Source organism: Triticum urartu, chromosome 1 (genome assembly GCF_003073215.2).
Source record: "Triticum urartu cultivar G1812 chromosome 1, Tu2.1, whole genome shotgun sequence".
Lineage (NCBI taxonomy): Eukaryota > Viridiplantae > Streptophyta > Magnoliopsida > Poales > Poaceae > Triticum > Triticum urartu.
Window position 1 is genome coordinate 277,013,975 of NC_053022.1, and position 27,044 is coordinate 277,041,018.

Genomic DNA, 27,044 nt, shown 5'->3' on the forward strand with positions numbered 1-27,044 from the left:
CAATGTCTTTTAACTTTACAGCCATCTTGGCCATTTTCTCTTTGCTCTCGCAATGCGCGGCCTTCTCGGCCCTCAACTCTTCGGCCGCCTTCAAAGCAGCCGCATTACTACTCCTTGCTTGTTCTTTGGCTCGGGAAAGTTCCGCCTGAAGGGTCTCCACGGTGGCAGCTCCATCTGCTGTCACAACATATTAAAGATACTAGCATCATGCTGCTCTTACTATGTGACATTCACCAGAAAGCATTACTTACCCTGTGTCTCGTCAAGCCGCTTGTTAACAAGCTCGATGTCGGCATCTGCCGCATCCAGTTGCCGCTTTAGTTCGGCAAACTCATTAGTCCGGCTAGCCACCGGAGCTTCCACCACCTGCACATAAAGGCGGTTTGGTTACTACCTGGGACTATGATCCTCTGTTTGCCGCCGTTCTCGACGACAACCAGAGTCTCAGGGGCTACTATCTACACAGGGCACACCTAAAAATGTGCGGTACTATCAAAAAGTATCACGTACCTCAAAGCCTGTCAGTAGACTCATAAAGGCTTCATGCAATCCGCTTTCGGCGGACGAAATTCTTTCCATCACCGTAACCATTAATGTATGGTGTTCTTCTGAGATGGCCGCTCGCTCCAACAGCTCCCTCAGTACGTCCGACCGCATACCAGACGGTGCCGAACTCTTTTGTTTGCTCTCTTCAAGAGCCGGACGCTGAGGACTTTGGGTGACTATAGGATTATCTTCTGGCCTCACCGGATCCGGAGAGGCCCTCCGTGATGACACTTCAAGGTCGCCCGCTTCTTGAGCGGGGGAGTCCGGGGGAGGCGTTTCGCTCTCCATCATCTCCGGAAGAAGATCCCCCGAAGACGAGCTCTGCTGAGAAGGGCTAAGATCTGAACTGCAAGATAAATGCTTCGGTTATTTTCCTCAGAAGTGAAGTAGTATATCTTCACTATTAAAGTACTTTTTGATTACTTATAGCTCGTTAGAGAGCAGATCCCCGCGCGGACTTTGTGCGGCAAGAGCACTCTCCAAGGCAGGACCCTCTGGTGGAGACTTCTTCTCCCGTTTGGAAACCGTGGTTTCCAGATCTTCAGGGGTAGTCCTCTTCCTTCCCCGGGGTGAGAGAATACCAGATTCCTCCCAGGGTTATCCTCCCTCACGGAGGCGCCCGTTCCCTCGGTCGGGATGGGTAGCGGTGGAGGCCCGCTTTCGCCCCCTTTATTCCCCCCTTTATCTTCCTGTGAGGGCTCCGGGCAAGGTGCTAGCTCAAGCATCTTTTCCAGCACCGGATTCTCCAAGCCTTCCGGAAGGGGGGCCGAACACCGGATCATCTTCGCCTTTGTTATCCAGTCCTGGTCAAAGAGCGATTTCTCAGAATGACGTCATGATAAATGAAAGACGGTGTGTTCGGCTAGAGGATAACTTACTTGGTCGGCGGTGCGGTTGCTGCTCAGGCCCACGTCCTCGGTAGTGTCCGGGCACTCTATCTGGGGTCTGAAGAATGATTTATACATCTCCTCGTGCGTCAGGCCGAGGAAATTTTGAATAGCGTGCGGTCCTTCTAGGTTGAACTCCCACATGCGGAGGGGCCGGCGTTTGCATGGTTGGATTCGTCGAACCAGCATGACTTGCATTACCATAATCAAACTAAAATCTCCTTCGAAGAGATCTCGAATGCGGCTCTACAGTACATGCACGTCCTTGGCTGGACCCCAGCTCAGCCCTCTGCTAATCCATGACATCAGTTGTGGTGGAGGGCCTGAGCGGAAAGCAGGGGCAGCCGCCCACTTGGCACTTCTGGGAGCTGTGATGTAAAACCACTCCCGTTGCCATAATCCGAACACCTCTGGAATGGAACCCTTTGGCCATGGAGCTCCAGCGATCTTGCTTATTAATGCGCCTCCACAGGCTACATGCTACCCCTCGACCATCTTCGGCTTCACATCAAAGGTCTTGAGCCACAGGCCGAAGTGAGGGGTAATGCGGAGGAAGGCCTCACATACGACAATAAATGCCAAGATATGGAGAAAGGAGTCCACGGCTAGATCGTGGAAATCTAGCCCGTAATAAAACATCAACCCCCTAACGAAGGGATCCAGAGTGAGGCCTAGACCTCGGAGGAAGTGGGAGATGAACACGACGTCTTCGTTGGGTTCAGGAGTAGGGACAACCTGCCCTTGGGCAGGTAGCCGATGCGGAACCTCGGCGGTCAGGTATCTGGCCTCCCTCAACTTCTTGATGTCTTCTTTCGTAACGGAGGAGGGCATCCACCGGCCTTGAAGGCTAGATCCCCGGACATGATTGAAGGTTCGGAGCACCTGACCTGGTGACGGTGTCCTGGACTAGGGGGTACTCAACACGTCATCTCCCGATCTGATAGATTGGGCCGAGGACCCCTATGACGGTATACTCATGGGCCAGTTCGGACAACTGCCGCATACAAGGAAGATTCCACAAGACTTGGCGATCAAGGAAAGGACTTCTCCCCACCCGCGTATTCGGCTAGGACTCTTGTTAACCTAGGCCTCTCGTGCATTATATAAACCAGGGCCAGGCTAGTCGATAGATCATATATACACATCAACAATCATACCATAGGCTAGCTTCTAGGGTTTAGCCTCTCTGATCTCGTGGTAGATCAACTCTTGTACTACCCATATCATCAATATTAATCAAGCAGGACGTAGGGTTTTACCTCCATCAAGAGGGCCCGAACCTGGGTAAAACTTCGTGTCCCCTGCCTCCTGTTACCACTGATCCTAGACGCATAGTTCGGGACCCCCTACCCGAGATCCGCCGGTTTTGACACCGACATTGGTACTTTCATTGAGAGTTCCGCTGTGTGATTGACAAAAGGATCGATGGCTCGCCTGCAGATCAACTGCGACTTCGGCATCTTCATTACCAGCTCGACTGGTCACCTTGGTTTGACCAAGAACTACGCCCCGTGTTCGGATCACCATGTTCGGACGAGGGCCTTCATCAACACCAACTCCGATCTCTGTCAAGATCATGGAGGAATCGTCCATGGAGCTCGGGAGCTCAACGTCAACATTGCCCTCGGGCGACCGTGCTGTTTTTTCGACAGTGAACGCGTATCCGCCGCCACCGCCTCCTCGAGCGTCACTTTAACGATCTCTTCGGTGGAATTGTGCGGAATCGAGTCTACAACAACCCTGGAAAATTTCGTCGAGTTCCGATGGAGGAATCTCTGGCAATCTATGATATACGGGAGCCCTGTTAAATCTGGACGGGAATCTGGACGAGTTTAGGGCATGGTGTCCAGCTTCTAGCTCGGACGTCCTTTGAAAGATCCAACCGTTGATCGGCTGCAGAATTCCTATATCTACCACCTCTCAAAATTTTAGCTCGATCCGACCGTCCAAACTCCGGGAACCTTCCGATTAGTGCATCACTTTTTGGATCTGTTTTCTGCGCGAAAACGAATCCGACCCGAGTTCGTCTTTTTTATGAACAGGATTTCGGACATCCCTTTTGAAGGAAGTTTTGTATGGGGTATTGTGTTTTGTTTCCGAACACATCCCACTAACTTTAAGATCTTTTGAACATGATCTTCAACATCATGCTGGTGTCAAACCAGTCCGGCAATATTGCTCCACGGCTGCCGACCTGCGCTAGACACGTCGTCACTTTGTTGAGCCGAGCTCAACTTCTTCGGATCATCATCTCGGCAAGCCGAACAAGAGTCCGGCATCGTGAAGGATAAATCATCACTAACATCGCCGCCCCACGGATTACACGGAGCGGGCATACCGGCATCACCGCACGGTCGCTTCATCAAGCCGGCATCGACCACGTCACGACCTACATCGGCAGGGCTGCACTATTGCTTCTTCAAGCTGGTGTCCATCACGCCGACCTACTTCGACTCATCGGCTGACATCGAGGCTTCGACATCTCGGCTGGACCGGGGGCTTCGCCATCTCTTCATCAACCTACTCCGGACACTTCGGCGTCACTAGCCGACCAGCTCCGTCACGTTAGCTGGGCCGAGGGCTTTGCCTCAGCGAGCCAACCTTTGCCAGCATTGCCATGCCATCGTTTTATCGCCCATCAGGCAATGGGTGTGCATATCGAGTCCCAATTTTAGGAATCACCTTCCTTCAGATTGCTACAACAAATAAACCAGGTGCTATTAATCACAGTATTTTTGCTTGTTTGGGTTCATTTTTCCCAATGAATTATTACTCTAGTTTGTCCATCATATGTACATAGGTCTATCAAATGGTGGCCACATTGACGACAGTCGCATGGTGGTTCGGTCAGTTTCCGTACATAGTCCGGTGAACGCCGCATCCAGAGCTCGGACCGACCTACGAATTCAGGCTTTGCCACGCCTTTACCGCATCACGCCGATGCCCTGCATCGACATTGACTTCGGCGCCAGGCCATATTTCTTTTATTACTCACTTTGCATAAATTATTTATTATGAAATGATTTTTTTAATTATCATTATTACTATTATCTCCGGTTTGCACTATTTTTTGTGCACAGGAAAATGATCCGGGGACTTCGGCGTCACTCTGCCGGTCTGCATTGACCGTGCTATGTCACCACTTCGTCGTGTCGAGCTCTCCGCTCCGCCACCTCGGGACCGGCTTGGGGGATGGAACCTTGCCCCGCATCAAGCTCGGACCGCGTCATCAATACCGAACACATTAGCCAGCTAAGTCGCTTTCATGCTCAAAGCTTTAATTTCTAATTTGTGTTCGGTTCGACCAAGCATTATACTTTTTTGGAAAAAAGTTGCTTGTAAAATTTTTTCCTTGTCCAAACTTTGTTTGTGACACACAAATTCAAGGACCCAATTCACTTGGGGGCTTCCTTTATGAAGCTTTTTCCTCTTGCATATGATTATACTTGTACGGCTTCGTTCCTTGTTCGTGTATTATGCCACAATATGCACCATATTGACTTAAGCGATTTGCAAGCTGGGTTGCCTCGCTCCTGTGTTTACCCCTACGTTCCCGATTGTTCGGCTAGGGAGTAAAGGGAGCACCTCTGCGATTGTCACTATCGGGTCACCCGAGCCGGACCTCAGACTGGGTGAAGCCGAAAGCTAGCGCTCTTATAGTTTTCAATGATGGTCGGCACACAACGGAACTCATGAGTACAAAAAATCTATTGCACAAGTCTCATAATAACAATGAGCACCAAAGAAAGGTATCGGTGGGGGTACTATTTTCTTCGAAGATGCTTCTTACACTTCACGGTAATATAGCATAAGTTCCCTGAGCGCGCTTTGTCTGTTACAGCCTTATGGCCTGATTGCCTGGTTATTGGAAACACCGTCGATATTCTTGACCGATGGAGTACATAACAATTTTCGGTCCTTGACCAAAGAGGGAGAAGCTGACGGTCGGTTAAGACGCGTTTAAAGTTCGGTTGAACATAGATATGATATAAGTACTTCGGTACATGCAATCATTCTTCTACCCAAGTCACTTGGGGGCTCTTAAGTTTATTTGAGCCGTTTTATAATAAGTGTTCTTCTTCTTAGTCGTTGCAAAGTTTTATTATTATTTATCACTCCTTTTTTCAACACGAGTGTGCAGTCACTAGCCGGGGAGCCTAATTTCTCTCTCAAAGCCGCTAGAGTTTAGTTTGCTAAACTGGCCTGATGAGAAGTACTCCGCCCTCGGGATAGGAGGTTGAAGCCATAGGCTGACCTGCTCGAAGTCTTGAGATAGGATGTATCATGTTAAAGCACGACAGAAGCACTTTTTTTTCTTCTAAAACCAATTTTTGGATTGGCAACGAACACTTGATCTTGTTCGGACGTCAAGTTTTTACTGACGTTTTTGGCTTTTCGAGCCTATGGCACTTTTAAACTATTTGTGCTTTTCCAGCATTAGTCTCGCAGTGCAACGCCAGACACCTTTAGGGATTCGGCAAAAACATTCTCAGATATTGCTATATATGCATCGGTTTCGAATTGTGTCTTCGGTCAATAGTTGGGTTGCCCGGCTTCTGCACTTGCTTCCTACGTTCCGTTTTGTTCGGCTAGGCGTGCAAAGGGAGAACCACTGTGATTGTGCTTCCAGCTCACATGGTTAAGCACCTCAGTGGAGAAAGCCGAAAACTGACTGTCACAATAAGCGTAAACTGGTCAGCGATCCGATGACTATGTTAAAAGACGGGCCGTTCATAACATTGGCCGAAGTGTTTACGGCTTGACCCCGACTGTCGCCGAACACTACCGGGGGCTATTAACTGCCCTCCCAAACTAAATCCTTGATATTTTGCTCTTACATTAGAGCTGAGGTTTAATGATCATGCTTAGCATGACAACCCAAAGAAAGGAACCAATAGCGGGACTATTTTCCTTGGAAGACATTTCTTCTGTTAAACAGTAATATAACATATCTCTCTGCGTACCTTTGTTTATAAAACCGTATGGCCAGATTGCCTTGTTTGTTGTAAATCTTTGCCCTCATAAAGGCTTTATAAAGTAGGACAAACACTCCTCGGCTACTGGCCGAGGAGGTGGAAGCCGATGGTCGGTCAACAAAGTTTTGTACAATGCGGATCCGAGCATTAATGACGTAAAGTACTTGGATACATAGAGTCATTACACATAATTTGTGATTTTACTATGGATATTGATCCTTAATTCGGCCACCCGTGCCCGCATTAAGGCTCGGGGGCTACTGGGCTTCGGGCTTATTATTTACAAATATTAAAGGGGCACATCGATCCCCTGATCTGGTGTTGCCACCCGACCAGTGTCTCGGGGGCTACTGCATTGCTTGTCCAATGCAGAGAATTGTATGTGCAATATAGTTTCCGAGGAGATTTTGATCCTCAGGTTGGTCGGCCGCACCCAACCTGAGTCTCGAGGACTGAGCACGCCGCTTTTAGTGTCCCGAAGTATTCTGCCGAGCTAGGACTTGATCCTCAGGCCGATTTTGCAAATCAACCCGAGTCTCAGCGGCTACTGGGATCAGCGGTCTTACGTCATCCTTCATGTGCATCTCGGATTTTACACCGATACACACCTTGAGGGCTACTGGCTATATATCTCGGCAGAGAATAAATTGCACCAACAAAAAATATTCACAAAAATCAGCCCACATTCGGGGTGGTGCACCACCTCGGAAGCAGTCCGACATAAAGCTCGGGCGCTAGTGGCTGGCTCCATAGAGGGCATTTCCGGCATTAAGCTCGGCTAAACTCCTTCAACTTTTTTGAACCAAGGTGATATGACACCTCGGATATAGTCCGGCGTTGGAGCTGGGACACTGTCAGGCGTTGGAGCTTGGACATAGTCCGGCGTTGGAGCTCGGATACATTCCGGCGTTGGAGCTCGGAAGCGGTCCGGCATTGGTGCTCGGCCGCAAAAGATACCTCGAATGCAGTCCGGCGTTAGAGCTCGGACGTAAGAGGACACTGCCTCCCGGGAACAACTTCAAACCCGAGGTGTGGCATAAAAATAATAAGGTATTGGTAAAGGCCGGAAACTTAAAGGGGCTCCTCGGATACCCGATGTATAAACTTGTCGAATTCATTTCGGCGATCCTCAAGATCGAAGATGAGAAGATTTGTTGAACCACTTTTCAAGACTGACGACCGAAGATGAAGAACAGTTTGGAAGAATCGAGGAGCGTCCCTAACTTGAAGACTGGTTCAGGGGGCTACTGACGGTGTCCTGGACTAGGGGGTACTCAACACGTCATCTCCCGATCTGATAGATTGGGCCGAGGACCCCTGTGGCTGTATGCTCATGGGCCAGTTCGGACAACTACCGCATACAAGGAAGATTCCACAAGACTTGGCGATCAAGACAAGGACTTCTCCCCACCGGCGTATTCGGCTAGGACTCTTGTTAACCTAGGCCTCTGGTGCATTATATAAACCAGGGCCAGGCTAGTCGATAGATCATATATACACATCAACAATCATACCATAGGCTAGCTTCTAGGGTTTAGCCTCTCTGATCTCGTGGTAGATCAACTCTTGTACTACCCATATCATCAATATTAATCAAGCAGGACGTAGGGTTTTACCTCCATCAAGAGGGCCCGAACCTGGGTAAAACTTTGTGTCCCCTGCCTCCTGTTACCACCGAACCTAGACGCACAGTTCGGGACCCCCTACCCGAGATCCACCGGCTTTGACACCGACACCTGGGCTTTGGGTGTTAGAACTCGAGGAGGGGGAAGGATTCGATTGAGCACGGGAGGGAAAAAGTAAAAGCCTTGTCCCTTTATAAAGAGGGTGAATATCAAGCATCCTCTCCGTAGCTGTTTGGGACTTGCCTATAATCTAGGAGTCCTAGACACGGTTGGGTTACCCACGAACGTATTGATGAGAATCCCGTAATTAGGGGAACACGATCTCTGCTTTGACAAGACGTGTCAAAAAACAGCCTCGCGTTATGTGCGGGGCTAGTTAAAAGAAACGGTTCGAATAATCACCGGGCCATGGCATAAGGTCATGTTGCCAAAACAAGTCAGCAAATTAGATTTGTGGAAATATTATTCTCTCTACGGTGGTATGTGGAACTTATTTTGCAGAGTCGGACACTATCCTTGTATTCAAATTCTTCCGTGGTGTATTCGGAGGAGGAACCCGCCTTGCAATGCCGAAGACAATACTACGCGCCAGACTCATCGTCATTGAAGCCTGGTCCAGGGGCTACTAAGGGAGTCCTGGATTGGGGGGTCTCCGGACAGCCGGACTATATCCTTTGGCCGGACTGTTAGACTATGAAGATACAAGATTTAAGACTTCGTCTCGTGTCCGGATGGGACTCTACTTGGCGTGGAAGGCAAGCTAGGCAATACGGATATGTATATTTTCTCCTTTGTAACCGACCTTGTGTAACCCTAGCCCTCTCCGGTGTCTATATAAACCGGAGGGTTTTAGTCCGTAGGACAACATACAATCATACCATAGGCTAGCTTCTAGGGTTTAGCCTCTCTGATCTCGTGGTAGATCTACTCTTGTACTACCCATATCATCAATATTAATCAAGCAGGACGTAGGGTTTTACCTCCATCAAGAGGGCCCGAACCTGGGTAAAACTTCGTGTCCCCTGCCTCCTGTTACCATCCGCCTAGACGCACAGTTAGGGACCCCCTACCCGAGATCCGCCGGTTTTGACACCGACAATAACCAATCATACATAAAAGAATTCAGAGGAGATTCAAATATTGTTCATAGATAAACTTGATCATAAACCCACAATTCATCATTCTCAACAAACACACCGCAAAAACAAGATTACATCGAATAGTTCTCCACAAGAGAGGGGGAGAACATTGTATTGAGATCCAAAAAGAGAGAAGAAGCCATCTAGCTAATAACTATGGACCTGTAGGTCTGAGGTGAACTACTCACACTTCATCGGAGGGGCTATGGTGTTGATGTAGAAGCCCTCCGTGATCGATGCCCCCTCCGGCGGAGCTCTGGAACAGGCCCCAAGATGGGATCTCGTGGATACAGAAAGTTGCGGCGGTGGAATTAGGTTTTTAGCTCCGTATCTGATCGTTTGGGGGTACGTAGGTATATATAGGAGGAAGGAGTACGTCGGTGGAGTAACAGGGGGCCCACGAGGGTGGAGGGCGCGCCTAGGGGGGTAGGCGCGCCCCCCTACCTCATGGCCTCCTCTTTTGTGTCTTGACGTAGGGTCCAAGTCTCCCGGGTCTTATTCGTTGAGAAAGTCACGTTCCCGAAGGTTTCATTCCGTTTGGACTCCATTTGATATTCCTTTTCTTCGAAACCCTAAAACAGGCAAAAAACAACAATTTTGGGCTGGGCCTCCGGTTAATAGGTTAGTCCGAAAATTAATATAAAAGTGGATAATAAAGCCCAATAATGTCCAAAACAGTAGATAATATAGCATGGATCAATCAAAAATTATAGATACGCTGGAGACGTATCAGGAACGTCCCAACAGTGGCCCATTCTGGTGAAAAGGCTGGCCTGCTTGACTTGGTCAAAAGGTAACGGGCCGGCCCACAGAAAGCCTGTTAATGGTCTGTTCGTATATAGCCCATTTACGGCCCGCTAACTCATGGCCCGTTACGGCCTATCGGAATTAAGCCCAGTAGCTTCATCTGGGCTGTCCAAAATGATTCCAGCCCATTGTAACTTCCGGCCCATGTATGGCCCATGATGTATTTCGGCCCATATGAGGCCCTTTATAACTCTTGGCCCATTAACGGCCCGTGGTGAAACTGGCCCGTAATGAATAGTGCACCGCTTTATACCCATTAACGGCCCATTATTCCGTTCGGCCGTTTCCAACCTGTGTTATCTTTCGGCCTTCTCAGGGCCCATTTATTCTTGGGCTCTTTTCCAGCATTCGGTTACTTACAGTTCTTTATTGGCCTTTTCTGCTTGTGGGGCAAATTTAGCCTGTGGTTACAATCGGCCCGTTTGCGGCCTGTTAATCCGTTGGGCCGTTTTCATAGCGTCATCAAATACGGCCGATTAACGATGGCCCGTTATGGTCGGCCCATGAACGGACGATTCCAACTCTAGCCCGTTTACGTCCCATAACGTGGTCTGTTATTGGCTCATGTTTGGTCGATCGATCATATGGCCCGTAGAAGTCCCATTGATGCTACGACCCGTAGAAGTCCCGTTGTTTCCACGGCCCATAGAAGGCCCATTGTTTCTATGGCCCGTAGTAGGTCCAGGGTCACTACAGTAAATATGTAGCCCATGGTTATTGTGGCCTAGTTTTAAAAAATAGGTTATTGCGGCCACTAGCAAACAGCAGAAAAAGAACTGCACTAACTACAAGCAAACAAATAAATAAGACAACAAGGAAATAAATAAGCAAGCAACTTACGCTAGGCTATCACGACTATTACACATACTACATCCACTGGGCATCAAAGTTCGCCACCAGTGAAAATATAGGGAACAAAGCAGTATATCACATACACCGGTTGTCAAAGTTGGCGACCAGTGCAAATAAATGCCGCAGCAAAACAAGTCCAGAACTGAAACCACTTCAAAAGAGCTCAAGAAACAATATCCTGGGTACCCATAATGCTGGCAAGATGCTTAGCAAGCTTATTAACTTTCTCTTGTTTGGCGCTTAAATCCTCTAGCACTTGCCGTTGCACCAGAAAGTATGCATCTGAATTCTGCAGGGACTTCCTCAGTCCTTCGGCTTCCTGTCGCATAACATCTTATCGATGTCTTTCAACTTGAAGTTGAGACTCAAGAAGCCAAACTGATTCAGGCAGCGAGTTTGAAGAGCTGGTGCCAGCAGTAGTAGCTGCTACCTCTTGAGCACTGCGTTGGTTTTCCCCGAAGAGGAAGGGATGATGCAGCAAAGTAGCATAAGTATTCCCTCAGTTTTTGAGAACCAAGGTATCAATCCAGTAGGAAGCTACGCGCGAGTCCCTCGTACCTGCACAAAACAAATAAATCCTCGCAACCAACGCGTTAAGGGGTTGTCAATCCCTACACGACCACTTACGAGAGTGAGATCTGATAGATATGATAAGATAATATTTTTGGTGTTTTTATGATAAAGATGCAAAGTAAAATAAAAGCAAAGTAAAAGCAAAAGGAAATAACTAAGTATTGGTAGATTAATATGAGGAAGATAGACCCGGGGGCCATAGGTTTCACTAGTGGCTTCTCTCAAGAGCATAAATATTCTACGGTGGGTGAACAAATTACTGTTGAGCAATTGACAGAATTGAGCATAGTTATGATAATATCTAGGTATGATCATGTATATAGGCATCACGTCCGAGACAAGTAGACCGACTCCTGCCTGCATCTACTACTATTACTCCACTCATCGACCGCTATCTAGCATGCATCTAGAGCATTAAGTTAATGAAAACAGAGTAACGCCTTAAGCAAAATGACATGATGTAGAGGGATAAACTCATGCAATATGATGAAAACCCCATCTTGTTATCCTCGATGGCAACAATACAATACGTGCCTTGCTGCCCCTACTGTCACTGGGAAAGGACACCGCAAGATTGAACCCAAAGCTAAGCACTTCTCCCATTGCAAGAAAGATCAATCTAGTAGGCCAAACCAAACTGATAATTCAAAGAGACTTGCAAAGATAACCAATCATACATAAAAGAATTCAGAGAAGATTCAAATATTGTTCATAGATAGACTTGATCATAAACCCACAATTCATCGATCTCAACAAACACACCGCAAAAAGAAGATTACATCAAATAGATCTCCACAAGAGAGGGGGAGAACATTGTATTGAGATCCAAAAAGAGAGAAGAAGCCATCTAGCTACTAACTATGGACCCGTAGGTCTGAGGTAAACTACTCACACTTCATCGGAGGGGCTATGGTGTTGATGTAGAAGCCCTCCGTGATCGATGCCCCCTCCGGCGGAGCTCCGGAATAGGCCCCAAGATGGGATCTCATGGTTACAGAAAGTTGCGGCGGTGGAATTAGGGTTTTGGCTTCGTATGTGATTGTTTGGGGGTACGTAGGTATATATAGGAGGAAGGAGTACGTCGCTGGAGCAACAGGGGGCCCACGAGGGTGGAGGGCGCGCCTGGGGAAAGGGGGGGGGTAGGCGCGCCCCTACCTCGTGGCCTCCTCTTTTGTGTCTTGACGTAGGGTCCAAGTCTCCTGGGTCTTGTTCGTTGAGAAAATCACGTTCCCGAAGGTTTCATTCCGTTCGTTATTCCTTTTATTCAAAACCCTAAAACAGGCAAAAAACATCAATTCTGGGCTGGGCCTCCGGTTAATAGGTTAGTCCGAAAAATAATATAAAAGTGGATAATAAAGCCCAATAATGTCCAAAACAGTAGATAATATAGCATGGAGCAATAAAAAATTATAGATACGTTGGAGACGTATCAAGCATCCCCAATTGTAATTCCTACTCGTCCTCGAGTAGGTAAATGATAAAAACAAATTTTTTGATGCGGAGTGCTATTTGGCATAATTTTGATGTAATTCTTCTTAATTGTGGCATGAATATCCAGATCCGAAAGATTCAAGACAAAAGTTCATATTGACATAAAAATAATAATACTTCAAGCATACTAACTAAGCAATTATGTCTTCTAAAAATAACATGGCCAAAGAAAGTTCATCCCTAGAAAGTCATATAGTTTAGTCATGCTCCATTTTCGTCACACAAGAATGCTCTCATCATGAACAACCCCGATGACAAGCCAAGCAATTGTTTCGTACTTTAGTAATCTCAAACCTATAAACTTTCACGCAATATATGAGCGCGAGCCATGGACATAGCACTATGGGTGGAATAGAATATAATGAGGGGGGTTATGTGGAGAAGACAAAAAAGGAGAAAGTCTCACATCAACGAGGCTAATCAATGGGCTCTGGAGATGCCCATCGATTGATGTTAATGCGAGGAGTAGGGATTGCCATGCAATGGATGCACTAGAGCTATAAATGTATGAAAGCCCAGCAAAAGAAAACTAAGTGGGTGTGCATCCAACTTGCTTGCTCACGAAGACCTAGGGCACTTGAGGAGGCCCATTGTTGGAATATACAACCAAGTTCTATAATGAAAAATTCCCACTAGTATATGAAAGTGACAAAACAAGAGACTCTATATCATGAAGATTATGGTGCTACTTTGAAGCACAAGTGTGGCAAAGGATAGTAACATTGTCCCTTCTCTCCTTTTCTCTCATTTTTTTATTTGGCCTTTCCCTTTTTTTATATGGCCTTTCTCTCTTTTTTTCATTTTTATAATTCCCCACCTGGGACAATGCTCTAGAAAATGATGATCATCACACTTCTATTTATTTACAACTCAATGATTACAACTCGATACTAGAACAAAATATGACTCTATATGAATGCCTCCGGCGGTGTACCGGGATATGCAATGGACCAAGAGTGACATGTATGAAAGAATTATGAACGGTGGCCTTGCCACAAATACTATGTCAACTACATGATCATGCTAAGCAATATGACAATGATGAATGTGTCATGATGAACGGAATGGTGGAAAGTTGCATGGCAATATATCTCGGAATGGCTATGGAAATGCCATAATAGGTAGGTATGGTGGCTGTTTTGAGGAAGATATAAGGAGGTTTATGTGTGAAAGAGTGTATCATATCACGGGGTTTGGATGCACCGGCGAAGTTTGCGCCAACTCTCAATGTGAGAAAGGGCAATGCGCGGTACCGAAGAGGCTAGCAAGGATGGAAGGGTGAGAGTGCGTATAATCCATGGACTCAACATTAGTCATAAAGAACTCCCATACTTATTTCAAAAATCTACAAGTCAACAAAAACCTCGGCACTACGCGCATGCTCCTAGGGGGATAGATTGGTAGGAAAAGACCATCGCTCGTCCCCGACCGCCGCTCATAAGGAAGACAATTAAATAACACCTCATGTTTCAAATTTGTTACATAAAGTTTACCATACGTGCATGCTATGGGACTTGCAAACTTCAACACAAGTATTTCTCAATTTCACAACTACTCAACTAGCACGACTTTGATATTATTACCTCCATATCTCAAAACAATCATCAAGCATCAAACTTCTCTTAGTATTCAAATCATCATAAGAAAATTTTACTAATCTTGAATACCTAGCATATTAGGATTTTAAGCAAATTACCATGCTATTAAGACTCTCAAAATAATCTAAGTGAAGCATGAGACATCAATAGTTTCTATAAAACAAATCCACCACCGTGCTCTAAAAGATATAAGTGAAGTACTAGAGCAAAACTATATAACTTAAAAGATATAAGCGAAGCACATAGAGTATTCTAACAAATTCCAAGTCATGTATGGCTCTCTCAAAAGGTGTGTACAACAAGGATGATTGTGGTAAACTAAAAAGAAAAGACTCAAATAATACAAGACGCTCCAAGCAAAACACATATCATGTGGTGAATAAAAATATAGCTCCAAGTAAAGTTACCGATAGAAGTAGACGAAAGAGGGGATGCCTTCCGGGGCATCCCCAAGCTTTGGCTTTTAGGTGTCCTTAGATTATCTTGGGGGTGCAATGGGAATCCCCAAGCTTAGGCTCTTGCCAATCCTTGTTCCATAATCCATCAAATCTTTACCCAAAACTTGAAAACTTCACAACGCAAAACTCAAAGTAGAAAATCTCGTGAGCTCCGTTAGCGAAAGAAAACAAAAGACCACTTCAAGGTACTGTAATGAACTCATTATTTATTTATATTGGTGTTAAACCTACTGTATTCCAACTTCTCTATGGTTTATAAACTATTTTACTAGCCATAGATTCATCAAAATAAGCAAACAACACACGAAAAACAGAATCTGTCAAAAACAGAACAGTCTGTAGTAATCTGTAGCTAGCGCAAGATCTGGAACCCAAAAAATTATAAAATAAATTTATGGACGTGAGGAATTTCTCTATTAATAATATGGAAAAATAATTAACTAAATAACACTTTCCAAATAAAAATGACAGCAGTTCTCGTGAGCTCTAACGTTTCTGTTTTTTACAGCAAGTTTAACAAGACTTTCCCCAAGTCTTCCCAACGGTTCTACTTGGCACAAACACTAATTAAACACAAAAAACACAACCAAAACAGAGGCTAGATAAATTATTTATTACTAAACAGGAGAAAAAAGCAAGGAATAAAAGTAAAATTGGGTTGCCTCCCAACAAGCGCTATCGTTTAACGCCCCTAGCTAGGCATAACAAGCAAGGATAGATCTAGATATTGGCATCTTTGGTAAGCAATCCATAAGTGGCTCTCATAATAGGTTCATAAGGTAATTTAGTTTTCTTTCTAGGAAAGTGTTCCATGCCTTTCCTTAACGGAAATTGGAATCTAATATTTCCTTCCTTCATATCAATAATTGCACCAATCGTTCTAAGGAAAGGTCTACCAAGAATAATAGGACATGAAGGATTGCAATCTATGTCAAGAACAATAAAATCTAAAGGCACATGCAACAATAAGAACATCGTTAATTCTTCCCATATGTTTCTTAATTGTGGAATCCGCAAGATGCAAGTTTAGGGAGCAATCATCAAAATTACGGAAACCTAACAAATCACACAAAGTTTTTGGAATCGTGGAAACACTAGCACCCAAATCACATAAAGCATAGCATTCATGATCTTTAATTTTAATTTTAATAGTTGGTTCCCACTCATCATAAAGTTTTCTAGGGATAGAAACTTCCAATTCAAGTTTTTCTTCATAAGATTGCATCAAGGCATCAACGATATGTTTAGTGAACGCTTTATTTTGACTATAAGCGTGAGGAGAATTTAGCACGGATTGCAACAAGGAAATACAATCAATCAAATAGCAATTTTCATAATTAAATTACTTGAAATCCAAAATAGTGGGTTTAGCAACATCTAGGGTTTTAATTTCTTCAATCCCACTTTTATCAATTTTAGCATCAAGATCTAAAATCTCCGAATTCTTGGAATGCCTTCTAGGTAAAGGTGGATCATATTAAGTCCCATCATTATCAAGGTTCATATTGCAAAACAAAGATTTAATAGGTGACACATCAATAACTTTTAGATCTTTATTTTTATTTTCATAGGAACTAGAAGAACACGCTCTTATAAAGGCATCTTTCTTAGCACGCATCCTAGCGGTTCTTTCTTTGCACTCATCAATGGAAATTCTCATGGCTTTGAGAGACTCATTGATATCATGCTTCGGTGGGATAGGTCTAAGTTTCAAAGAATCAACATCGAGAGCAATTCTGTCAACGTTCCTAGCAAAATCATCAATCTTAAGCAATTTTTCTTCAATCATAGCATTGAAATTCTTTTGCGAAGTTATAAATTCTTTAATATTAGATTCAAAATCAGAGGGCATCTTATTATAATTTCCATAAGAATTGTTGTAGGAATTACCATAATTATAAGAGGTATTACTAGGATTGAAATTTCCTCTGTACGCGTTGTTACCAAAATTGTTCCTACCAACAAAATTCACATCTATAGATTCATTATTATTCTCAATCAAGGTAGACAAGGGCATATCATTAGGATCAGAAGAAACACTCTTAGTTGCAAATAATTTCATAAGTTCATCCATCTTTCCACTCAAAACATTAATTTCTTCTGTCGCATGCACCTTTTTATTAGTAGATCTTTCAGTATGACATTGAGAATAATTAACCATAATATTATCTAGGAGTTTAGTAGCTTCTCCTAAAGTGATTTCCATAAAAGTGCCTCCCGCAGCCGAATCTAAAAGATTTCTAGAAGCAAAATTCAATCCGGCATAAATTTTTTGTATAATCATCCACAAATTCAAACCATGAATAGGGCAATTACATATCATTAATTTCATTCTATCCCAAGCTTGTGCAACATGTTCATGATCAAGTTGCTTAAAGTTCATAATATCGTTTCTAAGAGAGATAATCTTAGCGGGAGGAAAATACTTAGAGATAAAAGCATCTTTGCACTTATTCCATGAATCAATGCTATTTTTAGGCAAAGACGAAAACCAAGCTTTAGCATGATCTCTAAGCGAAAAATGAAATAGCTTCAATTTAACAATATCATTATCCACATCTGTCTTCTTTTGCATATCACACAAATCAACGAAGCTATTAAGATGGGTAGCGGCATCTTCACTAGGAAGGCCGGAAAACGGATCTTTCATGACAAGATTCAGCAAAGCAGTATTAATTTTACAAGATTCAACATCGGTAGGAGGAGCAATCAGAGTGCTAATAAAATCACTATTGTTGGTATTGGTGAAGTCACACAAGTTAGTGTTATCTTGAGCCATCGTGACAAGCAAACAGACTAACACACAAGCAAACAAAAAGCAAGCGGGCAAAAATAGGCAAACGGGAAAGAGAAGGAGGATAGAGAGAGAGAGGGCGAATAAAATGGCAAGGGTGAACTGGGGGAGAGGAAAACGAGAGGCAAATGGCAAATAATGTAATGCGGGAGATAAGGTTATGTGATGGGTACTTGGTATGTTGACTTTTGCGTAGACCTCCCCGGCAACGTCGCCAGAAATCCTTCTTGCTACCTCTTGAGCACTGCGTTGGTTTTCCCCGAAGAGGAAGGGATCATGCAGTAAAGTAGCGTAAGTATTTCCCTCAGTTTTTGAGAACCAATGTATCAATACAGTAGGAGGCTACGCGCGAGTTCCTCGTACCTGCACAAGACAAATAAATCCTCGCAACCAACGCATTAAGGGGTTGTCAATCCCTACATGGCCACTTACGAGAGTGAGATCTGATAGATATGATAAGATAATATTTTTGGTATTTTTATGATAAAGATGCAAAGTAAAATAAAAGCAAAGTAAAAGCAAAAGGAAATAACTAAGTATTGGTAGATTAATATGATGAAGATAGACCCAGGGGCCATAGGTTTCACTAGTGGCTTCTCTCGAGAGCATAAATATTCTACGGTGGGTGAACAAATTACTGTTGAGAAATTGACATAATTGAGCATAGTTATGAGAATATCTAGGTATGATCATGTATATAGGCATCACGTCTGAGACAAGTAGACCGACTCCTGCGTGCATCTACTACTATTACTCCACTCATCGACCGCTATCCAGCGTGCATCTAGAGTATTAAGTTAATGAAAACAGAGTAACACCTTAAGCAAGATGACAGGATGTAGAGGGATAAACTCATGCAATATGATGAAAACCCCATCTTGTTATCCTCGATGGCAACAATACAATACGTGCCTTGCTACCCCTACTATCACTGGGAAAGGACACCGCAAGATTGAACCCAAAGCTAAGCACTTCTCCCATTGCAAGAAAGATCAATCTAGTAGGCCAAACCAAACTGATAATTCTAAGAGACTTGCAAAGATAACCAATCATACATAAAAGAATTTAGAGAAGATTCAAATATTGTTCATAGATAGACTTGATCATAAACCCACAATTCATCGGTCTCAACAAACACGCTGCAAAGAGAAGATTACATCGAATAGATCTCCACAAGAGAGGGGGAGAACATTGTATTGAGATCCAAAAAGAGAGAAGAAGCCATCTAGGTACTGACTATGGACCCGTAGGTCTGAGGTAAACTACTCACACTTCATCGGAGGGGCAATGGTGTTGATGTAGAAGCCCTCCATGATCGATGCCCCCTCCGGCGGAGCTCCGGAACAGGCCCCAAGATGGGATCTCATGGATACAGAAAGTTGCGGCGGTGGAATTAGGGTTTTGGCTCCGTATCTGATCGTTTGGGGGTACGTAGGTATATACAGGAGGAAGGAGTACGTCGGTGGAGCAAAAGGGGACCCACAAGGGTGGAGGGAGCGCCTGGGTGGGGGGGGGTAGGTGCGCCCCCTACCTCGTGGCCTCCTCTTTTGTGTCTTGATGTAGGGTCCAAGTCTCCTGGGTCTTGTTCGTTGAGAAAATCATGTTCCCGAAGGTTTCATTCCGTTTGGACTCCGTTTGATATTCCTTTTCTTTGAAACCCTAAAACAGGCAAAAACAACAATTCTGGGTTGGGCCTCCGCTTAATAGGTTAGTCCCAAAAATAATATAAAAGTGGATAATAAAGCCCAATAATGTCCAAAACAGTAGATAATATAGCATGGAGCAATCAAAAATTATAGATACGTTGGAGACATATCAGTAGCCAGTAACTCGCACACTACATCAAGACAGGACTTTGGGGTTGTCTCTCTTCAATATAGTTTTTATCAGCTCTCCTGGAGACCAACATGGATGTCTCACTATCTTGAACCTTATCTGCATTACTTCCTTTACCATTGCATAACATGGTACTCTTCTCCAATATTTTATCCGTGTTCTAAAAGAGAAATAGACAAACACATCACAGGTTACCATGTTGTATATGAAACTCACTTTGGTAAACCAGTTCAGTAGTAAGGTGGACAGGATAACAGCATGAGACAAACATATAGCTATGTAGTATGGTCACTGTATGGTCTATATCATTCTAGTTTATGTTGCCAAATCAAGATAGAGACAGTTCAAATCATATCTATTTAAGACAAAGCAACATAAACAGAATATAAGTGTGGGAAACTACACAACAATAACAACAATTGTAATGTGCATGGCATGAGAACAAAATTGTTTATTCAATTGAAACTGAAATCAACATAGAGCAAGTTACAACATCAAACACGTTAAAGAAACATGTTTAAAACATACATGTTGTGCCATTGGAGTTTCAATTGCATCCTTCAAATTTGAAATTCGTTGGTATGAGTAAATACAGTGATGCAAGAGCAAATGAGTATGAACCATAGCTACGGAACCTGACCTGAGAACAATTCTTCTGTTGCTTTAAGCGTTGACCTGGGGTTCGGAGTGGTGGTCCTCGTGCTTTGGGCACTGCAGTTGCCTTACTAACTGCTCGTGTTTGGGTGCTCTGTGGTGGAGACAGTGTTGTGTCAACTGGAACTGGGTTACTATCTGCTGGGGTTGGGGTTAGAAGGGGTGTAGCTGGTTCTCTGTCCAGCTGAGTAGGAGTACAATCTGCGTGAGTCTGGGTTATGTGTGGTGGGGCTGGTTCTTGGGCAAGTACAACCGTTGTTCTATCTGCATCGACAGGTAGCACGATCTTTTCTGAAGATCGTGTTTTTACTCCCACAGATACTGCCACCACCCCCTCCAATTCAAATGGTTGATAAACAAGAAAAGTAATTGAATGTACAAACATTGTAAGATAGATATGTGCAATGGATAGTAGGGAAGAAAACAGGGCATGAAATAATTCACATTTATGTTGTCTAACCAGACAGAATAGCATGACATAATTTCACATATATGATGGCTAATTAAATAGGATAGCTTGACACAATTTCACATGTATGATGGCTAACTAAACAGAATAGAATGACATACTTCAAAATATGATGACTATGTAAACAGGATGACATGGTATAACTATACGATGTGTCTATTAAAGTGGTTGGCATGCCATAATTCACAAACATGCCGTCGATGGAAACATGATGGCATGATATAATTTATGGATAGAATGACATAATTCAAAATATGATGACTATGTAAACAGGTTGAGATGATATAACTATATTATGTCTTTAGAAAATGGGTTTGCATGCCATAATTTAGATACATGCTGTCTATGTAAACATCATGGCATGATATAACTCAAATATATGATTTATATACTAAGCAAGTGAGCAGAGGGAAATCACATATATGACGTGTCAACTAAGGAGATGGCATTCAATATTGTGTATATGATGTAAAAACTAAGCATTGCAATACAACATATGCATGATATGCGTAATATAACCCTGCCAAGTTTGAGCATACACCTTAAGGGGATAATAGGACTGGTCATCTGCCTATGAATCTTCCTCCGAGGAGCTATCTATAACCAGCAAGATATCTGCTTTAGCAGGTAGCATTGTCTGCTCTAAAGACCTTGTTTTCACTCCAGATTTCTCCATCACCAATTCAAATGGCTGATGCATAGGAAGAGCAGTTGAATATACAAACATTGTCGACAAATGCAATGAGAAATACAAAAAAAGAACGACATGATATAATTCACATATATGACGCTTGGCTAAACAGCATGGCATTGCATAATTCACATATATAATGCCTTGCTACAAGATAGCATTGCATAATTCACATATACAATGTCTTGTAACAAGATGGCATTGCATAATTCATATATATGGTAATTAGACACTAAACATGTGGCATTCACATAAAGCATGTCTAAACTAAGCAAATGACATAGCAATGCAAGACACCGTACACATGATATGAGCAACATAACCCTGCCAAGTTAGAGCATGCACCTCGGGGGGGGGGGGGGGATAGGACTGTTCATCTGTCTCTGAATCCTGCTCTGAGGAGCTATCCGTAACCAGCAAGACATATGCTTCGTCAGATAGCATTGTCTGCTCTGAAGACCTTGTCTCCACTCCAGTTTTTTCCATGACCATGTCGAATGGCTGATGCACAGGAAGAGTAATTGAATGTACTAAAATTGTTGACAATTTTAATACGTAATAAAAAAATGATGGCATGATATAATTCACATATAAGATGATTGGCTAACTAGGGTGGCATTGTAAAATTCACATATATGATGCCTGGCTAAACAAGATGGCATTGCATGATTCACATATATGATAAAGAAACTAAACATATGACATTCATACAAGGCATGTCTAAACTAAGAAGATGACATATTTGATGTATAAAGTAAGCAATGCAAGGCACCATATGCATGATATTACCAACATCAGCATGCCAAGTTAGAGCGAAGACCTTAGGGGGTAAATAGGAGTGGTCTTCTCCTTCTGAATCCCCCTTAGAACAGTTATATTCCTCTTGATTACAATCCTAAATGGGTGGAGGGGGCTGCCTTTGCACCCACCATGGAGCGACTTCTTCATGAAATTTTATTGCCACGCAAGGCTCATCTCTTTTTCTCTACATGTTTAGTTCCATTGTGTACAATAAATGACATGCATAGGAATATAACATAGTGAGATTATGTAAGGAGTGCATGCACAAATCCAGAGTGATGGCAGCAAACTGTGGATATACCCAAAACCAATGATACCAGGCATATAACAGCTTTAGTTAAAAAATACAGATAATGGCTCCTTTAATGTTTGTTTTCACCCAACATGAAACTCGTAGTAGACACCCGAGATTAACCAGATAGTAGACATATAGTACTGATTGCTGCCCCAATATGTGTTGGGGAACGTAGTAATTTCAAAAAAATTCCTACGCACACGCAAGATCATGGTGAGGCAAAGCAACGAGAGGGGAGAGTGTCGTCCATGTACCCTCGTAGACCGTAAGAGGAAGCGTTATGACAACGCGGTTGATGTAGTCATATGTCTTCACGATCGACCAATCCTAGTACCGAACGTACGACACCTCCACGATCTGCACATGTTCAGCTCGGTGACGTCCCACGAACTCACGATCCAGTAGAGCTTCGAGGGAGAGTTCCGTCAGCATGACGACGTGATGACGGTGTTGGAGAAGCTACCGATGCAGGGCTTCGCCTAAGCACCGCTACGATATGACCGAGGTGGATTATGGTGGAGGGGGGCACCGCACATGGCTAAAAGATCAATGATCAACTTGTGTGTCCATGGGGTGCCCCCTGCCCCCATATATACAGGAGCAAGGGGGAGGCCGGCTGGCCCTAGGAGAGCGCGCCAAGAGGAGGAGTCCTCCTCCTAGTGGAAGTAGGACTCCCCTTTCCTAGTCCCACTAGGAGCGGGAAGGAAAGAGTGGGAGAGGGGAAAGGCAAGGGGGGTGCCGCCGCCCCTTCCTTGTCCTATTCGAACTCAAGGTGAGGGGGCGCGCGGCTTGCCCTGGCCGGCCCTCTCTCTCTCTCCACTAGGGCCATCAAGGCCCATTAGCCCCCGGGGGGTTCCGGTAACCCCTCCGACACTCTAGTTTTCTCCGAGATGATCCGAAACCCTTCCGGTGTCCGAATATAGCCGTCCAATATATCAATCTTTATGTCTCGACTAGTTTGAGACTCCTCGTCATGTCCGTGATCACATCCGGGACTCCGAACTACCTTCGGTACATCAAAACACATAAACTCATAATACCGATCATCACCGAACGTTAAGCGTGCGGACCCTACGGGTTCGAGAACTATGTAGACATGACCGAGACTCATCTCCTGTCAATAACCAATGGCGGAACCTGGCTACTCATATTGGTTCCTACATATTCTACGAAGATCTTTATCGGTCAAACCGCATAACAACATACGTTGTTCCCTTTGTCATCGATATGTTACTTGCCCAAGATTCGATCGTCGGTATCTCAATACCTAGTTCAATCTCGTTATCGGCAAGTCTCTTTACTCATTCCATAATACATCATCCTGCAACTAACTCATTAGTTTCATTGCTTGCAAGGCTTATAGTGATGTGCATTACCGAGAGGGCCCAGAGATACCTCTCCGATGATCAGAGTGACAAATCCTAATCTCGATCTATGCCAACTCAAGAAGTACCATCGGAAACACCTATAGAGCACCTTTATAATCACCCAATTAGGTTGTGACATTTGGTAGCACACAAAGTGTTCCTCTGGTATTCGGGAGTTGCATAATCTCATAGTCATAGGAACATATATAAGTCATGAAGAAAGCAATAGCAATATACTAAACAATCAAATGCTAAGCTAATGGAATGGGTCAAGTCAATCACATCATTCTCTAATGATGTGATCCCGTTAATCAAATGACAATTCATGTCTATGGTTAGGAAACTTAACCATCTTTGGTTCAACGAGCTAGTCAAGTAGAGGCATACTAGTGACACTATGTTTGTCTATGTATTCACACATGTACCAAGTTTCCGGTTAATACAATTCTAGCATGAATAATAACCATTTATCATGATATAAGGAAATATAAATAACAACTTTATTATTGCCTCTAGGGCATATTTCCTTCAGTCTCCCACTTGCACTAGAGTCAATAATCTAGATTACACAGTAATGATTCTAACACCCATGGAATCTTGGTGCTGATCACGTTTTGCTCGTGAGAGAGGCTTAGTCAACGGGTCTGCAACATTCAGATCCGTATGTATCTTGCAAATCTCTATGTCTCCCTCCTTGACTTGATCATGGATGGAATTGAAGTGTCTCTTGATGTGCTTGGTTCTCTTGTGGAATCTGGATTCCTTTGCTAAGGCAATTGCACCAGTATTGTCACAAAAGATTTTAATTGGACCCGATGCACTAGGTATGACACCTAGATCGGATATGAACTCCTTCATCCAGACTCCTTCAAATGCTGCTTCAGAAGGAGCTATGTACTCCGCTTCGCATGTACATCCCGCCACGACGCTTTGCTTAGAACTGCACCAATTGACAGCTCCACAGTTTAGTATAAACACATATCCGGTTTGTGACTTAGAGTCATCCGGATCAGTGTCAAAGCTTGCATCGACATAACCATTTACGACGAGCTCTTTGTCACCTCCATAAACGAGAAACATATCCTTAGTCCTTTTCAGGTATTTCAGGATGTTCTTGACCGCTGTCCAGTGATCCACTCCTGGATTACTTTGGTACCTCCCTGCTAAACTAATAGCAAGGCACACATCAGGTCTGGTACACAACATTGCATACATGATAGAGCCTATGACTGAAGCATAGGGAACACCTTTCATTTTCTCTCTATCTTCTGCAATGGTCGGGCATTGAGTCTGACTCAACTTCACACCTTGTAACACAGGCAAGAAACCTTTCTTTGCTTGATCCATTTTGAACTTCTTCAAAACTTTTTCAAGGTATGTGCTTTGTGAAAGTCCAATTAAGTGTCTTGATCTATCTCTATAGATCTTGATGCCCAATATATAAGCAGCTTCACTGAGGTCTTTCATTGAAAAACTCTTATTCAAATATCCTTTTTTGTTATCCAGAAATTATATATCATTTCCAATCAATAATATGTCATCCACATATAATATTAGAAATGCTACAAAGCTCCCACTCACTTTCTTGTAAATACAGGCTTCTCCAAAAGTCTGTATAAAACCATATGCTTTGATCACACTATCAAAACATTTATTCCAACTCTGAGATGCTTGCACCATTCCATAGATGGATCACTAGAGCTTACACACTTTGTTAGCATCCTTTGGATCGATAAAACATTCAGGTTGCATCATATACAACTCCTCTTCCAGAAATCCATTTAGGAATGCAGTCTTTATATCCATTTGCCAAATTTCGTAATCATAAAATGCGGCAATTGCTAACATGATTCGGACGGACTTAAGCATCGCTACATGTGAGAAAGTCTCATCATAGTCAACTCCTTGAATTTGTCGAAAACCTTTCGCAACAAGTCGAGCTTTGTAGACAATAACATTACCGTCAGCGTCAGTCTTCTTCTTGAAGATCCATTTATTCTCGATGGCTTGCCATCATCGGGCAAGTCAACCAAAGTCCACACTTTGTTCTCATACATGGATCCCATCTCAGATTTCATGGCCTCGAGCCATTTTGCGGAATCTGGGCTCATCATCGCTTCCTCATAGTTCGTAGGTTCGTCATGGTGAAGTAACATGACCTCCAAAACAGGATTACTGTACCACTCTGGTGCGGATCTTACTCTGGTTGACCTACGAGGTTCGGTAGTAACTTGATCTGAAGTTACATGATCATCATCATTAGCTTCCTCACTAATTGGTGTAGGAGTCACAAGAACAAATTTCTGTGATGAACTATTTCCAATAAGGGAGCAGGTATAGTTACCTCATCAAGTTCTACTTTCCTCCCACTCACTTCTTTAGAGAGAAACTCCTTCTCTAGAAAGGATCCATTCTTAGCAACGAATGTCTTGCCTTCGGATCTGTGATAGAAGGTGTACCCAACAGTCTCCTTTGGGTATCCTATGAACACACATTTCTCCGATTTGGGTTCGAGCTTATCAGGTTGAAGCTTTTTCACATAAGCATCGCAGCCCCAAACTTTAAGAAACGACAACTTTGGTTTCTTGCCAAACCACAGTTCATAAGGCGTCGTTTCAACGGATTTAGATGGTGACCTATTTAACGTGAATGCAGCCGTCTCTAAAGCATAACCCCAAAACGATAGTGGTAAATCAGTAAGAGACATCATAGATCGCACCATATCTAGTAAAGTACGATTACGACGTTCGGACACACCATTACGATGTGGTGTTCCGGGTGGCGTGAATTGCGAAACTATTCCGCATTGTTTCAAATGAAGTCCAAACTCATAACTCAAATATTCTCCTCCACGATGAGATCGTAGAAACTTTATTTTCTTGTTATGATGATTTTCCACTTCACTATGAAATTCTTTGAACTTCTCAAATGTTTCGGACTTGTGTTTCATCAAGTAGATATACCCATATCTGCTTGAATCATCTATGAAGGTGAGAAAATATCGATACCCGCCGCGAGCCTCTATATTCATCGGACCACATACATCAGTATGTATGATTTCCAACAAATCTGTTGCTCGCTCCATTGTTCCGGAGAATGGCATTTTAGTCATCTTGCCCATGAGGCATGGTTCACAAGTACCAAGTGATTCATAATCAAGTGATTCCAAAAGTCCATCAGAATGG